The sequence below is a fragment of the Oncorhynchus nerka genome, linkage group LG14 (assembly GCF_034236695.1).
Source record: "Oncorhynchus nerka isolate Pitt River linkage group LG14, Oner_Uvic_2.0, whole genome shotgun sequence".
NCBI lineage: Eukaryota > Metazoa > Chordata > Actinopteri > Salmoniformes > Salmonidae > Oncorhynchus > Oncorhynchus nerka.
This window is the reverse complement of record NC_088409.1, coordinates 17,317,302-17,326,139: the sequence shown is the minus strand read 5'-3', so window position 1 is coordinate 17,326,139 and position 8,838 is coordinate 17,317,302.

Below are 8,838 nucleotides of genomic sequence, written 5' to 3'. Positions count from 1 at the left end.
TAAGGGATGACATGCCAGCAACAAATTCTGACACTACACATCCAAGTATATCTGAACAAATTATCAAAGACAAGAATTGTACTTTTGAAATCTGTAAAGTCAGTGTGGAGAGATATTTTTTATTTATTGTTGTCTATCAACAATGACAAGCCACCGGGGTCTGACAATCTGGATGGATAATTACTGAGGATAATAGTGGACGATATTGCTACTCCATCAATTTAAGCCTACTAGAAAGTGTGTGCCCTCAGGCCTGTAGGCAAGCTAAAGTCTTTCCACTACCCAGGAATAGTAAAGACCCCTTTACTGGCTCATATAGCTGACCAGTCAGTCTGTTACCAACCCTTAGTTAACTTCTGGAAAGAATTGTGCTTGACCAGATGCTGGTGTGGTAAGGAAACGACACTATACTCAACACTATACACGTCAGCTACTACAGCAACTGAAATGACTGAATTACCTTGACAGAGTTGATCAGGCTGTTGACTGTGGAATGTTGTCGCACTTCATTTCAATGGCTGTGCGGAGATGCAGGATTTTGGTGGGAACTGGAACACGCTGTCATGCGCGTTGATCCGGGGCATTCCATGACTGAAACACTTAACAAAGAGTTGCAGTTAGATTCGGAATGGGTAGCAAGGACTAAGTTAGTCCTAAATATTTCTGAAAATAAAAGTTTTATATTTTGTACAAATCATTCACTAAACGCTGAATCTCAACTACACCTCATATTGAATAATGTGGAAATTGAGCAAGTTGAGGTGATTCAACTGCTTGGAGTAACTCTGGATTGTAAACTGTCATTGTCAAAACCTATTGATACCACGGTAGCTAAGATGGGGAGAAGTCTGTCTCTAATAAAATGCTGCTCTGCCTTCTTAACAACACTATCAACAAGGCAGGTCCTACAGGCCCTGGTTTAACAACACTATCAACAAGGCAGGTCCTACAGTTCCTGGTTTTGTCGCACCTGGACTACTGTTCAGTCATGTGGTCAGGTGCCACAAAGAGGGATTTGGAAAAATTACAGTTGGCTCAGAACAAAGCAGCCCGGCTGGCTCTTAAAAGCACACGGAGAGCTAACATTAATGACATGCATGTCAATATCTCATGGCCCAAAGTGGAGTTGAGATTGACTTCCTCATTACTTGTTTCTGTAAGAGGTGTTGACAAGCTGAAGATACCGAGCTGTCTGTTAAAATACTGGCACCCATGCATACCCCACAAGACATGCCACCATAGGTCTCGTGACACTCCCCAAGTCCAGAACAGACTATGGGAGGCGCACAGTACTACATAGAGCCATGACTACATGGAACTCTATTCCACATCAGGTAACTGATGCATGCACTAGAATCAGATTTTAAAAGCAGGTAAAAATACACCTTATGGAACAGCGTGGACTGTGTAGTAACACAAACATAGGCACAGACACATGCATACAAACACATGATAACATACACACTATGCACACATATACATGGATTTTGCATTGTAGATATGTGGTAGTGGAGTATGGGCCTGAGGGCACACACTTGGTGTGTTGTGAATTCTGTAATGATTGTTTTTAAAATTGTACAACTGCCCTAATTTTGCCGGACCCCAGGAAGAGTAGCTGCTGCCTTGGCAGCATGGGGATCAAAATAAATACATATACAAATAACCCCTAGAGTCTATTGACTTGGTTACAGTACTGGTTGAATGATGGTTAACTGACAGATGGCAGCAATTTTCTGATATCTCTAACATTTAATGTGAATGTTTCACTCCTCTAAAACAGACCTGTGTTTGGAGATATATCTCTCTCCTGTCTGGCAAGAGAAACCGATTCTGACGATTAGAGCAGTTTCCCACAACCTGCCTGCCTAATGAATAGAACGGAATGGGGATATATCTGTCTGTCACTGAACTTAATCATCATAATAACAGGAAAGTCCAACCCAGAGCCAGAAAGTATCACCTAAATTCATGATCTCACCGCAGTGTCGAGCCTGTTTGACTACTTGATGGAGCAGAAAAATGCTTGGCATTGCTTTTAGGGGGTAATATTTACATCGGACCAAAGATTTTTAAATGTTGTCATCAGCACAAAGTTCAACAACGGCCCCAATAGATGCTACATATTAGTCCAAATCTAGAAGGGGTAATAGACATGCATTATTTATCTCTATTAAAAGCAGACTAAGAGAGCAGTACACTGATTCACAACATGTTAACAGATTGCAAAGGAATACCTTACCCATACAAGAACAATACACAACAGAGACAAATGAAAAGAGAATAATGAAAGAGACAAATTAAATTGTTTCAAAAGCACCGCGTCTTCCCTTCAAAGAAAATAGTTTTTAGGCTTGATAATGTTACACTATCAGCGAAACTATCAAAATGATCAAACATTGAGGTATGAAAGATACATGATTTTCTTTCTTTCTTTCTTTCTTTCTTTTTTTCTTGGTCAATTTTTTGGGGAAGCCTGGCTTCCCTTGGCATCCATGAATACACACCACTGATAGGAATTTTAAAAAGACATACACTAAACAAAATAACAATTACATTAATATACCAGAGGAATTCGAAATTCACATTTGTTTATATTTTTCATTTGACCAAATTAGTCTTATTGAGATAAAAAAAAGATATATATATTTTTTAAGAGTGACCTGGCCAAAATAGCAGCACATAAGGTTTCATACAGAGACACATTTACAACATAAAACACCAATCACAACCATATAAAAACATCAACATACACATTGATCAGACAAGATGCTTTGATTGGGGTGTAGTGCATCTACAGGTAGGTGTCAACACATTGACTGCCCCCCTTCCCCAACTTCATTGTTCAGGTCAACAAGATACAATCATGTGAGATTACACGATAGTTCTCATTGGTCTGCTGGACAACACAAGAACATTTTTTTATTCAAATGATTATATTTTAGAATCAGTCTCCCCATCTTTAGTTGTTTCTGACACAGAATTTGCAGAACTATGAAACCATGTCAGTTTTATTTTGTGTGTCTTCTCTTGTGTTGAAATGTCGTTTTTTTTAGTTCAGGTCAAGGTAGCAATTTTCGTCTATAAACTTCTATAGACTTTCATCCTATAATCGTTTGTTCCGTACACTTGAACTTGACTGAACTGACTGTTAAACACTCTAACCACTAGCATACATGCATCCCCTTTTTAAACAATCAGCATTCAGAATTAGACCCACCTGTTGCATTGTTAACCGCTAAGCCACAATGGGGTGTGGTATATTGCAAATACACTACGGCTAAGGGCTGTTGTTGAGCATGACTCAAATGCGGTTTGCCTGGATACGGCCCTTAGCCGTGGTATATTGGCTATATATCACAAACCCCTGAGGTGCCTTATTGCTATTATAAACTGGTTACCAACGTAATTAGAGCAGTAAGATAAATGTTTTGTCATAACCGTGGTATTCGGTATGATAGTCCACAGCTGTCAGCCAATCAGCATTCAGGGCTTGAACCACCAAGTTTATAATCATAAATTAACAATGCGAACAACAAAGTGGATGTGCGTTTGATGAAGGTTACTATGGAGTGTCCCAGTGACCTTTTGGCCTTCATACCATGTGGGTGTATAGCGGACTTTAAAAAAAAAAGATCATTATGAATATTCTACAGGACAACGTCACAAGAGATACAATCCTGTAGGTTTTCACTCAAACCCCAGTTGTAACTAACCTGATTTATCTTATAAACCAGTGAATTATTAGAATCAGGTGTGCTAGATTAGGGTTGGAATAAAAAGCTACAGGATGGTAGCTCTCCAGGAACAGGGTTCTTATAATGAGACTATGGTGCATTGTTTTATGGAGAATAGTTGTGTGTTGATTGGTTTGATGAATAAGTTCTGTTAGCAAGACTAATTGAGCCCATCATTTGGTTTCAAGGTTTTACTGCTAACCTACAAAGCATTACATGGGCTTGCTCCTACCAATCTTTCCGATTTGGTCCTGCCGTACATACCTACACGTACGCTACGGTCACAAGACGCAGGCCTCCTAACTGTCCCTAGAATTGATAAACAAACCGTTGGACGTGGGACTTTCTATTATAGAGCTCCATTTTTAGGGAATTGTCTGCCTACCAATGTGAGAGACGCAGACTCGTTCTCAACCTTTAATCTCTCTAGGGTACGTGGGACGATAGCGTCCCACCTCATCAACAGCCAGTGAAACTACAGGGCGCCAAATTCAAAACAACAGAAATCCCATAATTAAAATTCCTCAAACATACATGCATTTTAAAGATAAACTTGTTGTAAATACAGCCTGTTGGGGAATAATCAGAATTAGTTGGTAACATAGGTAAGATGTTTTATATTCATCATATGTTTGTAACTTACTTCTCATCAGAATGTGTTTGTGTAATACTGTGGCGGGGTTGCAGTATCTGTTCTCTTTCAAGACTACGTTATTTGGGCCGGAGAGAGGGGAGAGGTCAAGCGTGTATCTCTTGGCTCCACAATGTCTGTGTGCCAGTCAATGTGTCTCTGTGATCTTGTCAAGGAGGTGGATTTGATATATGCCTGTTGATATAAGGATTTGTTTATGGTTCTGAGTTTGAGAAAAGCACATAGTTTAGGAGACAAAGCTGAATGATAAATTATGCCGATGCTGTCTGGCTATGTGTGTCTTTGCTATAAAGGATCTCAGTTGCAATGTGTAAGGGACTCTCGGAGAATTCATTGATAGACACTGAATTGATCTGAGAGTCACAGGGTTGTGATGGAGCTCATATAATTAAAGATGGACTTTGTGATAACTAACTCTGACTTGTGTGTGGTTTGCTCTCATGATTGGGTAAATACAGGAAATTTCCACGACAAGCCACAGTGTCCGATTTCAAAAAGGTTTTACGACGAAAGCAAACCAAACGATTATGTTAGGTCACCACCAACTCACAGAAAAACTCACCCAATTTTCCAGCCAAAAAGAGGAGTCACAAAAAGCAGAAATATTGATAAAATTAATCACTTACCTTTGATGATCTTCATCAGAATGCACTCCCAGGAATCCCAGTTCCACAATAAATGTTTGTTTTATTCGATAATGTCCATCATTTATGTCCAAATACCTCCTCGTTGTTCGCGCGTTCAGTACACAATCCAAACTCACAACGCGTGTGCAAATCCAGCGGAAAGAACAGACGAAAAGTCCAAAAAGTGATATTACTCTCCGTAGAAACATGTCAAACGAAGTATAGATTCAATCTTTAGGATGTTTTTAACATAAATCTTCAATAATGTTTCAACCGGAGAATTCCTTTGTCTTTAGAATTGCAATGGAACAGAGCTCGCTCTCACGTGAACGCGTGAGACTGAGCTCGTGGCTCTCTGGCAGACCTCTGACTCAATCCCCTCTCATTCCCCACCCCACTTCACAGTAGAAGCATCAAAGAAGGTTCTAAAGACTGTTGACATCTAGTGGAAGCCTTAGGAAGTGCAATATGACCCCATAGACACTGTTTATTCGATAGGCCAAGAGATGAAAAACTACAAACCTCAGATTTCCCACTTCCTGGTTGGATTTTTTTCTCAGGTTTTTGCCTGCCATATGAGTTCTGTTATACTCACAGACATCATTCAAACAGTTTTAGAAACGTCAGAGTGTTTTCTATCCAAATCTACTAATTATATGCATATTCTAGCTTTTATGGCTGAGTAGCAGGCAGTTTAATTTGAGCATGCTTTTCAACCAAAATTTCCAATGTTGCCCCCTACCCTAGAGAAGTTAAGTATTTTTTGAAGACTCATCTCTTCAGTAGGTCCTATTATTGAGTATAGTCTGGCCCAGGAGTGTGAAGGTGAACGGAAAGGCACTGAAGCAACGAACCGCCCTTGCTGTCTCTGCCTGGCTGGTTCCTCTCCCTCCACTGGGATTCTCTGCCTCTAACCCTATTACAGGGGCTGAGTTACTGGCTTACTGCTGCTCTTCCATGCCATCCCTAGGAAGGGTGCGTGACTTGAGTGGGTTGAGTCACTGATGTGATCTTCCTGTCTGGGTTGGCGCCCCCCTTGGGTTGTGCCAATCTTTGTGGGCTATACTCGGCCTTGTCTCAGGATGGTGGTTGAAGATATCCCTCTAGTGGTTGAAGATATCCCTCTAGTGATGTGGGGGCTGTGCTTTGGCAAAATGGGTAGGGTTATATCCTGCCTGTTTGGCCCTGTCCGGGGGTATCGTCGGACTGGGCCACATTGTTTCCCGATCCCTCCGGTCTCAGCCTCCAGTATTTATGCTGCAGTAGTTTATGTGTCGAGGGGCTAGGGTCAGTCTGTTATATCTGGAGTGTTTCTCCTTTTTAATCCGGTGTCCTGTGTGAATTTAAGTATGCTCTCTTCTAATTCTTTCTTTCTCTCTCTCTGAGGACCTGAGCCCTAGGACCATGCCTCAGGACTACCTGGCCTGATGACTCCTTGCTGTCCCCAGTCCACCTGGCCGTGCTGCTGCTCCAGTTTCAAATGCTCTGCTTGCGGATATGGAACCCTGGACTGTTCACCAGATGTACTACCTGTCCCAGATCTGCTGTTTTCAACTCTCTAGAGACAGCAGGAGCGGTAGAGATACTCTGAATGATCGTCTATGAAAAGCCAACTGACATTTACTCCTGAGGTGCTGAACTGTTGCACTCTCGACAACCACTGTGATTATTATTATTTGACCCTGCTGGTCATCTATGAACATTTGAACATCTTGGCCATGTTCTGTTGTAATCTCCACCCGGCACAGACAGAAGAGGACTGGTTCCTCTCTAGGTTTCTTCCTAGGTTTTGGCCTTTCTAGGGAGATTTTCCTAGCCACCGTGCTTCTACATCTGCATTGCTTGCTGTTTTTATGGTTTTAGGCTGGGTTTCTGTACAGCACTTTGAGATATCAGCTGATGTAAGAAGGACTTTATAAATACATGTTGTCATAACAAGAAAAAAGCATCAATGTATACCATTATGCATATTATTAACTAATTATAAACTCATCGGCCAGTTTATTAGGCTTCCCCATCTAGTCCCGGGTTGGAGCCCCCTTTGCCTCCACAACAGCCTGACTTCTTTGGGGCATGGATTCTACAAGTCGGAGACATTCCACAGGGATGTTGGTCCATGCTGACGCAACAGTATCACACATTTGCTGCAGATTGGACAGAGGTACTCCACCAACACCAGCCTGTACCGTTGACACCAGACAGGATGGGTCCATGGACTCATGCTGCTTACGATAGTGTAATGTTAGAATATGAAAAATAAAATAGTCACCTTTAGTCTTGTTAGTCAACTCTGATGATGAGTCTGTAGCTGCTCTTCCATTTGAGATGAGAATGAGTTATGATTATACCTCCACGTATGTATATTCTTAAAGTATGTACTATTGCACCCTGCCTCGTAAGCCCTCCTATCTGTAGATGTACAGTACCTACAAGATACCCAAAACAATATTTTTAACTGTCTTACATGAACCATGTACTGGTTTGACATCTTTTGGCAGGATTATCTTAGCCAACCCCAGTTAAACTTATTGGCCAACTAGTCTCAAGAACAACATGACATTCAGCATCTGACAACACATTATTTAGTCATTATCTAGTCATCAATCAAAGAAGAAGACTTCAATTTCACCTGGTTGTTCGCTATAAAAACACATGTACCAGGAACTGCCATTACTTCCACGTGATGTCACGCATGTTTTCTTCTAAAGACAGGTGTAGAGGAGGCAGACAGAAACAGTCATACACTGTTATAATGATCATAGGTCCACAAGTGACTTGGTTGCAAAACTGGTTGAATGATGGTTAATTGACAGATGGCAGCAATTTTCTGATATCTGTAACATTTAATGTCAATGTTTCACTCCTCTAAAACAGTCCAGTGTGTGGAGATATATCTCTCTCCTGTCTGGCAAGAGAAACAGATTCTGACGATTACAACAGTTTCCCACAACCTGCCTGCCTAATGAATAGAATGGAATGGGGATATATCTGTCTGTCACTGAACTTAATCATCATAATAACAGGAAAGTCCAACCCAGAGCCAGAAAGTATCACCTAAATTCATGATCTCACCGCAGTGTCGAGCCTGTTTGACTACTCTATGGAGCAGAAAAATGCTTGGCATTGCTTTTAGGGGGTAATATTTAGATCGGGCCCAAAAAAACTGTAATTTTGTCATTGATACAAAGCTCAACAAAGGCCCCAATAGATGCTGCAAATTAGTCCAAATTCAGGAGGAGTATAAGACACAAACTCAGCAAAAAAAGAAACGTCCCTTTTTCAGGACCCTGTATTTCAAAGATAATTGGTAAAATCCAAATAACTTCACTGATCTTCGTTGTAAAGTGTTTAACACTTTTCCCCATGCTTGTTCCATGAACCATAAACAATTAATGAACATTCACCTGTGGAACCGTTGTTAAGACACTAACAGCTTACAGACGGTAGGCAATTAAGGTCACAGTTATGAAAACTTAGGACACTAAATAGGCCTTTCTATTGACTCTGAAAAACACCAAAAGAAAGATGCCCAGGGTCCCTACTCATCTGCGTGAACGTGCCTTAGGCATGCTGCAAGGAGGCATGAGGACTGCAGATGCTTGGGGCCAGGGCAATAAATTGCAATGTCCAAACTGTAAGACGCCTAAGACAGCACTACAGGGGAAACAGGACGGACAGCTGATCATCCTCGCAATGGCAGACCACGTATCACCGGCAACAATGTTGCCTTTCGGAACAACTCCACCGTCATTGGACCAGACAGGACTGGAAAAAAGTGTTTTTGTCTAACCAGGTTTTATGGTCGGATTCGCGTCGAAAGAATGAG